Genomic DNA, 9792 nt, shown 5'->3' with positions numbered 1-9792 from the left:
AAGCTGTAGGTCCAAAGGGACAAGCAAAGAAGTCTGAAGAGCGAGATCCACGACCTAGGAGAGTCTTGCAATGTTGGAATTGCGGAGAGGCTGGACATGGGATGTATAATTGTCCTTGGCCCCGTGGGGAGCCAGGGAGACCTAACTTGAATTACCCAGTGATGAATGCAGGTGAAGGAACTGGTCAACAACCAAGGCTTCTACAAAGGCCAAATGGACCAAGACCACCTCCACAAGGGGTAGAAGGAGTTCCACCTTTGCCAGATCCAAATGTGCATGTGGTAGAGGTGACAAATTCAAATGAGGTTGACATGGAAGCCAATGGAATTAAGCGTGGCCGAGGAAAAGGTAAAGAGAAAGAAGGAGTCACATCACAGAGTGACCATGGACAAGGCAAGAAGGCAAAGGAAACCAAGGAAACTAAGAGGACTCGACGTCGTATCAATCTCCAAGACTTCCCTCTTGGACATGGTATGGCTCCATACAACCTGTTGGAAGACATGCAAGGTAAGGGTCCTGATATCTCATGGCCTCAGTTTCTTGCATTATGCCCACAAGTTAGGAGGGATTTAACAAAGGCAGTTAGCACTAGGAGAAAGGTAAAAGATAGTTTTCTTGTTGTAAAAATTGCACATGCTGAAATGAACGAGGATATTACACCTGTGCTAGATTGTTACATAAAAGGAAAATTGGTTAGGAAAGGTCTAGTGGATGGGGGTGCACAAATTTGCATCATGACAGAAGGGCTCATGCAAAGACTAGGCATGCACATCCATGAGACACCTGAAATCAAAGTGAAAATGGCAAACAATAGCAAGGCTAGGTGCGTAGGCATTTGTAAAAATGTTTTTGTGGAGGCCTTTGGCATTAAGAAGGCAGTGGATTTCTATGTCATGTCTACCAAGGGAAATGGTTACCCATTTATCCTAGGAAGACCATGGCTAATGAAAATGCGAGGTTTGCAGGATTGGGAGAGTGGGAAATTAATTTGCAGGAATGACAATCATAAGAAGGTTGTCTTTGACATGAAGGAGCAACGCCAAGAGGAGCTCCATGAAGAATCATCTCAAAGTGAGACGGAAGAAGGTTGGACCGATAGCAGTTCAGAAGAAGAAAGTAGCAGCAGCATTATTGAAGAGGAGTCTTCCATCAAAGTCATGGGTGTAAGGTTTAAGCCAAGCAACCAAGAGACCTCTTGTCAAGGCTTGGAGGAGGTAGGTCCTCAAGAGAACGAAGGTGTTCAAGATGAAGGGATGATGGAAGGTATGCTATCAACAACACTTACAAAGGATGAAAGAGAGGAGTTCAAATGTGTGCTAAGGAAGTTTCCTAGGCTTTTTGCTAAAGACTACACCGATGTGCGTGGAGTAGATGTTGTTCAACACAAAATTGAGTTGAAGCCAGAGGCCACACCTAAGGCTCAGAAGCTACGAAGGCTAGGAGTCATCAAGGAGCAGGCTTTACTCAAGGAGGTAAGAAAGCTTCTAGCAGCAGGTTTCATTTATCCAGTGGAGAATTCAGAGTGGGTCTCTCCCGTTGTTGTCACTCCTAAGAAAAACGGAAAGTGGAGGGTGTGTGTGGATTACCGTCCACTCAATGAGGCAACAAAAAGAGATCACTTTCCCCTCCCATTTCAGGATGAGATACTAAATGAGGTAGCTGGTCATGAGAAGTACACTGTGTTTGATGGCTACTCAGGTTACTTTCAAATAGGGATTGCATTGGAGGATCAATTGAAAACAACCTTTATCACTCCTTGGGGTTGTTATGCTTTTAGAGTCATGCCATTTGGTCTGACAAATGCTCTTGCAACATTCCAACGTTTCATGAACATGGTGTTTCAAGCATTCTTTGGAAAGTCAATTAGGGTGTTCATTGATGATTTCAGTATTTATAGCTCAAAATCATTGCATCTACAAAGGGTAGAAGAAGGTTTAAAGAAGCTCTACAACATGGGAGGTCAACTCAACCCCGACAAGTGCCACATAGGTGAGGATGAAGTGATCTTGCTCGGTCACAAGGTTTCCTATAAAGGCATTGAGGTGGATCCTTCAAAGGCAAAGGCTCTTATTGAGCTCGCATCACCAAAGAGTCTTAAGGAGGTCATCTCTTTCATTCAGAAGGTGAAGTATATGTCACGCTTCATTCACTTAGCTTCGGAGTTGCTTCATCCTTTGCAAAAGTTGACACAACAAGTAGAATTTGCATGGTCTGATGAGCTTGAAGAGTATTTTTGTAACATTAAAGTCATTTTGTCAGAGCTACCAACACTCATGCCTCCTTGTTGGGAGTACACATTCTTTGTTAGCTCTAGTGTTGGAAGGGAAACAATTGGTGCTGTGTTGCTACAACAAGATCCCCACAGTACAAGGATGCGACCCATCTACTTTGCTAGTAGGGTCATGAATGCTTTGGAGAGAGACTACACAGAAGCAGAACTCATGATGCTTTCTCTCATGTTTGCGGTGAGAAAGTTTAGATCCTACCTGCTACCAAAACCTTTTGTAATTCTCACTGCAGAAAATTTGTTCCCTTGGGTGTCATCTCAAATGAATCTTAGTACTAGGATCTAAAAGTGGATTATGGAGTTGCAAGAGTTTCAATACTCTTTCAAGGTAGAAGATAGTGTGCGTGCACAATTGGCAGGGATTCTCACTTATAGGGTACATGAGAAGGAAATTAAGGTGCCTCAAGTAAAGACCCTACCATTGCCACCACCAAAAAGTATTCCTAATGCTTTTACCTTGTTCTTTGATGGAGCTTTTCGTCGAGCCACAGGGAAAGCAGGGGGAGGGCTAGTATTGCTCAACCCAAGTGGAGAGGTGGTTATGAAAGAGAAGGTCAATCTACCAGGTTCAACTAGCAACAATGAAGCAGAATATGACACACTACTTCATGGTTTAAAAATATGTATTGGCCATGGTATACAACGTCTCATGGTAAAAGGGGATGCACTTCTCATTGTGAAGCAGATTTTAGGCATCTGGGCATGCAAAAATGAAAGACTAAGGGCCAAAGTTCATACCATCCGTAGGCTATTTAATCAATTTGAGGAGGTGCAATTATATCATATTCCTAGGAAACAAAATGAAGATGCTGATTTACTTGCACAACAAGCCGTTGCATGTGTAAAGAAAGAAGTGCAGGTCATCATGGTGGCGACTGCTGTGAAGCAACCGAGGTACCAGGGATTGGAGTCATTGGCTCCCATCATTGGCTACATTTTGGAGGGTGAGTTTCCACCAGACTTCACAAAAGCTCAGAAGAGGCGACTCATGAAGAGTCGATCAAGAAGCATGGATGGATCGACTTCTTACCTTAGCTGAGCTTGAGTGGAAAAGAGAAGCAGCATACGGGTGCTACAAGAGGAAAGCTACGCAGGCGAAGGAGAAGCTTGACAAGAAACTAAAGGACAAAGGCATCAATGAAGGAGATCTGGTGCTAAGGTATGACAATCGACTCGATAATCGTTTTGATGCCAAGTTTGAAACTAGATGGCAAGGGCCATACATAGTCAAGAAGGCTTTCAATTCAAGTTACTATCAGCTTATGGACTTTAATGGTAAAGAGCACTCCAGGAAAGTAAACGGGTATCGCTTGAAGCCCTATTTGAGTCGCCTTCTACCAAAGGATCTACCAAAGATCTGTCAAAAGGCCACTGTCTCATGTAAGTATTGTTACATGAAGCATGAGCGTAACTCTAGCCAAAATTCCGAGGGGCCAAACAATGAAGATCTTGTCAAGGACTCTGAAGCACTCTCTTTGGAAAAGATGCTCTATGATGGTACATGAATATACCATCATCCAGGGGGAGGGCTAATGATAGCCGTTTTTCGGCTCTTTGTAATTACCACAGTGAGTTACCTCACCCTACCAAAATCACCCAAACACTGTGGCTATCCCTACCATTTCACTGTACATAGGCGTGCGTGAGTCACGGGACTTTTCCCATATCTTCTTAAAAAACCCTCAACTAGCTAGTCATTGGGCTAGTTGAGCCAAAAAAATAATTTTAAAAAAATTATATATATATATATAAGTATATTATGGCCCATGCGTATGTAAATATTTCTTTATATATAGGGCCTAAATAAAAGATTTTTTCATAATTATTTTGGTATTTATTTAAATATTTCTACCTAGGTGTGTTTTTTATGCTTTGTACATTGCCTCACCATTACCACAATTTTTTCTTACCATTTTTCATACTCTTTATTCCATATAGAAATATTTTCATGTAAGCTTCTCTTATATTTGGTGTAACTCCACCCCAACAAAAATCCAAAAAAACTAGTTTTATTTATGTGTATATTTTTTCACTATTTTGATTTTTCCCTTCCTACATCTATTTTGTTTTTTAAAAAAAATTAGAACACCAAAAATATTTATCTTTTTATGGTAGCCTCATAATGAGAGAGATTTCTTTTGACCCCTTTATATTTTTTCCACTTATATTATTTATATTTGACATGTACATATTTTTTAGACCCCTCAATATTTGATTTTCTTAGTTGTACTATTCACTTATATCCTAATCTCAACAATATCTTCAATTATAGACCTACCAAATAAGGTCAAGGGTAGGTGGCATGCATACATGCACTATGGAGGGCTCACTCTTGGAGGTATTCAAAAGAATCATCCAAAGAAGGACCCCACAAGGACCTTTGCAGTGGAAACAAATGGTCGGTTTTGCTGAATTTTTAAAGTTCACTTGCTCTCCGAATTTGAAAAGGTGATACAAACAAAAGTTGTAGCTCGTGGGCTGAACTTTTGCCTCAAATTTTTTCATATTTTTTTGAGCTACGATCTGTGAGCTATGATTTTTTTAGTGGACCCCAGTTTTCCCATGCTATGCAGCCACACTCTCTCTTCCACTTTATCATTTTCCTCTTTCACACACACTTCTCCACTCATCATCCCCATCTCTCTCACCACTCCTCTCTGCACACTACTCACCTTCTCCTCAACCTTGAAGAATAAGAGAAACCATGGTGAACTCATACCTCCCACACACAATTCCATTCCAAAATTGACCACCTAGTCTCATTTTTCCTCCTCCAAATTACCCATATCTATCAAAAAACCACAAAATTCAGCCTCTTCTCTTAAAAGACAGCATCATGGTGGTTGATTACTCAGCTTCAATTACCTTGTCTCTCAAGGAAGGTCAAGAGTGGAGAAAAAATGTACCGTCAAAGCTAGTGGACCGTCAACAAGCGTCAAAATTGGCCCTACTAAAGACACTTGGAGCATCAACCTTGTAAGAAATCCACCTTTTCTTACCTCTTAAGAGTTTTTCTTCCTTATTTGTATCCTACATGGATACTCCCATTGTAAATACCCAATTCCATTTGTAAATTAATACTAACTTTACTCACACTAACCCACTATGAAAAGTCCTATCACCTCCATTTCTCTCCTCTCTCTTTCCCCACCAACTTCTTGATAATTCCAAGCAAAAGAAATTAGATAAATTGCTGAAAATCTAACCCAACCATGGTTAGAGGAGTAACCCTAGCCTTCAAAATTGCTATAAAAGGAGGGTGTAGCTAGCACAAAAGGGGGAGCCATAAGCAAGAGCACTATGCTATAGCTTGAGAAGCCAAGCTCAACCTCTCTAGAAGGAGCTCTTGAGTGGAAGCTCATTGTCTTATGCATGTGCATGTGTTGTAATAGGGGATTAGCAAGGGAACTCTATGCCATTGTAAGAGAGAGAGTGATCATTCAATTGAGAGTAGGAAATCTATCATTTCTCCTACTAGTGTAAGCCCAACATTTGCTGAATCAAGGAGGGTGGATTTGGACTAAGCTTGGATACTTTGTCTCCCTTCCAACGTGAAGTAATGGACAACAATGATGCGTAAGTGTCTTGGTGTTTTTTGTTAAGTTCTTGATAGCTTGTCTCTGGTGTTGTCATCAATCTAGCCATAAATCCCACATACTGTAAGAGGGCGACAGGGTGGAGAGGACTCCCCTGGCCTTAAGACAGTGATTGGGGTGGCCTGTCTTGTGATGTGTTGTGGTGAAATTTACGCAAGCTATGTTGAATAAATACTAATCTCACTTTGATCTGTCATGAAAGATTTGTAAGAAGGTATTAATGCAACAAGCACCCCCTCTCCCTTTCTCTCTCTTTCTTAAATATATAGTTGCGTTTTCTTGATCATTGCCGATACATTTCAAAGCAGCCCGAGCACTATCTCTCTCTCTCTCTCTCTCTCTCTCTCTCTCTCTCTCTCTCTCTCTCTCTCTCTCTCTCTCTCTCTCTCTCTGTGTGTGTCTCTCTCTCTCTCTCTCTCTCTCTCTCTCTCTCTCTCTCTCTCTCTCTCTCTCTCTCTCTCTCTCTCTCATGTTTTAGTGTGTGAGAGTGTTCCATTGGTGTTAGGGTTAGTGTAAATTCCTTGCTTGTTTGTGGGTTGCTCTAACGATTCTCCTCTTTTGCGTCCTAGTTCGCTCTTAAACTAGGTGGTGCCCCTTGTGTAGTTGGGATTTGGCTGTGGGTTTGTTGTTTTGGTTTGTGTTGTGTTGTGCCCCAGCCCCATTGAGCAGCACGGGAGCCTTGAAGGGTGTCTAGAGGCCACTCTTCTTGTTGCCCACCCCGGACCGCCTCAGTATGATATTCTTCTCCTTGAGAGACATCCACCATTTGTAGGCCTTCCCTTCCAGAGTTAGGCTCGTTTGCAGTGCTCTGACTTTGTCCGAAGTACGTCGTAAGGCGTGAATTCCATCCCACTTGCTGAGAAAGATATTCACCGCATCCTTATTGCGGTCTTGGCCTTCTCCCTTAAAAGTCGGTGGTTTGGTGTTTTTCAACAACTCATCCACCTCTTTTGCAGTGAGAGTGTGCAAAGTATCAACAGTTGGACCTTGTCCTTGATTAGAAGGGCCTTGCCCTTGTGTAGCAATGTGCTCATGCATGTGCCTGTCTCAACAGGACCCTTGAACTACTGTTGCATTAATTGAATCACTAATGTGGATAATTTAGTGACATTTTCATTTAAAGATTTAAAATTTTCTTCCATAAGTGATATGCGTGTCTGGAGTGCACAAAATTCTTGAATGTTGAGCAATTCATAAGTATCATCACCTGCCATAGCGTCGCGGGTACTCTCCTTGAGAGGATCCGGCCGCGGGCCATCATGGGCAGGCTCAGGCGTACTTTGCTCAAAATCAAAAGTCATATTGATATCTGAATCCATGGGGACACAATGCGGTGCAAGGAATAGTCAGAAAAATACCTGAGATTGAGAGCACTTGCAAAGTTTAATTAGCCTTGCTAATTTCGTCAAAGTTGATATTATCCAGGTGGAAATCAATCCAAAATGTCCGCCGTGTAGGGAATTCCTTAATCCCTTGTAGCTTTCTACACCGGCTTCTTCACAATCATCACTCACATATTCGGCCCGACAATACTGGCTCAACATGCAAGGTATGAATCACTGCTCAAGATGAGAGAAAGCCTAAGATGAAGAAGCAGCTCAACAGCCATGTCGGGGACGACATGAGCAAGGAGGGGGGGAGTGTTAGAAGCTAGACACACCCTATGGAAAATGACTGCTCGGCAGATTATTATTTTTTGTAATTATTCATTTATTGAGAAAACCCGACATTTCACCTTTCCCCGGCAGCGGCGCCAATGTTGGACGGATATGCCGCGACATTGTTGGATGGATTTTGGTTCATAGACCTTAGGGAGAGCGACCTATTGGTGTTATTAGGGTCTCCTTTAAGTTCTGTGGCATTTCGAGATCGTTTGATTAGTATTCGGCTCTAGAAAGCGTTGTAGGAAGTTTCCTCTTATGCACTCATGAAGGCTGTAGCTTAAGACATTGGGTAGAGACCTCTGTAGAAATTAGTTAGGAGTCGGTCGAGTATAGGTTCACACCCTATGCTTGCTTCCACGCGCCTGCGGGTCGATCTTCGTCCTTAGCTGACAAATCTTGTTAGGTGAGTTCTCGTTGTGCTGACGTCCGTCGTGGCATATCCGTCCAACATTGGCACCGCTGCCGGGGACGAAAACCTTAGGTAGGTGACCGAGACTAGTCCTTGAGGATGGGGATTCTTTGGCTTGCCAAGATTCTCGTTTTACATTTAGATAGGATCAGAGGGTGGAGGACTCTCTAGGTCTTAGAGGGAGTCTAGGGAGCATGTGTCTGGCCTAGATCCTTCGACTTAGGTAGACTTAGGTAGTTTTTAGTTAAGTTGTGGTGTAGAGAGTAGGAGTTGGGGTGGTAGAAGCGGTGAGAGGAGAGCTTGAGAGTTCGGAGAGGCCAAGAACCAACCAAAACACCATTATCACCATTTCACATGATGAGTAGGAGAAGAGTTAGTACGACATCATGATTCAGGATCTAAAGCACTTCATGCACGTATACTTGCTTGTTAGATTCATCACAAGGTTGTAATAGACGCAAAAGTGTGTTTAAAAGCTGAAGTGAAGTCCAAAAGTTGCTGTGAGTGTTTCTGATAGAGCTGCAGAGCATCAGAAGCATTTCTATCAGGAAAAAATTTAATTTTAAGCCAGGAGACATCCTACGTGTAGGATGTCTACTACATGCTAATCTGGTGGGAATTTTGGAATTTTGAGTTGACCAGTGTGTTCAGAAGGTAGGTTTTATCCTATTTTTACCTGGAAAGTGGAATTTTGGTCATAGCTTGACAGGATAAGGCCAGATAGACAGAAATTGCCATACATCCTACCCAAATTGTGCCAAGGCATTACTTTAAGACTAAAACCATAGGATGGCTGCATGATCAGCATGATTTGCATGATATATTGAGTGACTAAGAGAGGTTTCATCTCATTTGGGTGAGAAAAATTGGGTTCTAAGCAGACTTTAGCACTTTTGACTGAAAAAGGCTAGAACAGCTAAAATTGGGAACTTTTGAAATCCAAGCCAAAATCTAAGCATACCACTGGGTTGCTGACATCAAGGGAAAGCTATGGGTCAAGTCAGGGGTCAAACAAAACAAAAAGACATCCTACACGTAGGATGTCATCTGTGTGATTTTGCACTCCAAACTCAATGTTGAGCATACCAAAGTGATCAGCACCTCAAGAGGAGTCTATGCTTTGCATTTGAAGCGATTCAGAGCAAGTAGACATCCTACGCGTAGAATGTTTAAAGCAAGAAATTGAAGCCAGATACTGACTGTAGGTATAGCAGGGTGTTGTATAGCTTGAGGCAAGCCTCCTAGTCAATTTTGATCCAAATTGGAGTTGATTAGACTGATCAGACCAACATCAGGCAGCTGGAATAGATTTTTGATCCATTGACCAGCTTATAGGTGTCGAAATCAAAAAGTAAAAACAGATGTGGACTCGGCACATCAAGGGAAATCCATAGTGCAAAAATCCAGGCAAAACAGAGCAGGAGACATCCTACGCGTAGGATGTCTACTAGGGCTTAGTGAAGAGAAAATTTGACTGAGCTTATACAATGAGGTTCTATTTGACTTAAGGGTTCCAGAACTTCTTTTAGAAGTGAATTTGGACCTTGTTTGACCTTTTGTCGGAGCAAAGACAGAATTAAGACTTTTCAGGTAAATTGACCAACATCAGAGGGAAGTACAATTCCAGATTAGCATACCTAATCCAGAACATCAGCAGTGTATAAAATACAGTAGTGGTTGAGATTAACTCTCCAATTATACCAATCATTACTAAAATCACCTCTAGCGGTTAAATGCTTTGATTCCATTGCCGAAATTAAACGCTTGTGTACATGTATATTCAGCAGCAAAGCAAGAAGTTGTGCGGAGACTGATCCTTTGCCAGGTGAGGGGTTG

The sequence above is a fragment of the Adiantum capillus-veneris genome, chromosome 10 (genome assembly GCF_014529385.1).
Source record: "Adiantum capillus-veneris isolate H3 chromosome 10, ASM1452938v2, whole genome shotgun sequence".
NCBI classification, from domain to species: domain Eukaryota; kingdom Viridiplantae; phylum Streptophyta; class Polypodiopsida; order Polypodiales; family Pteridaceae; genus Adiantum; species Adiantum capillus-veneris.
The sequence above is the reverse complement of the archived record's forward strand: the minus strand, read 5'-3'. Positions refer to the sequence as shown.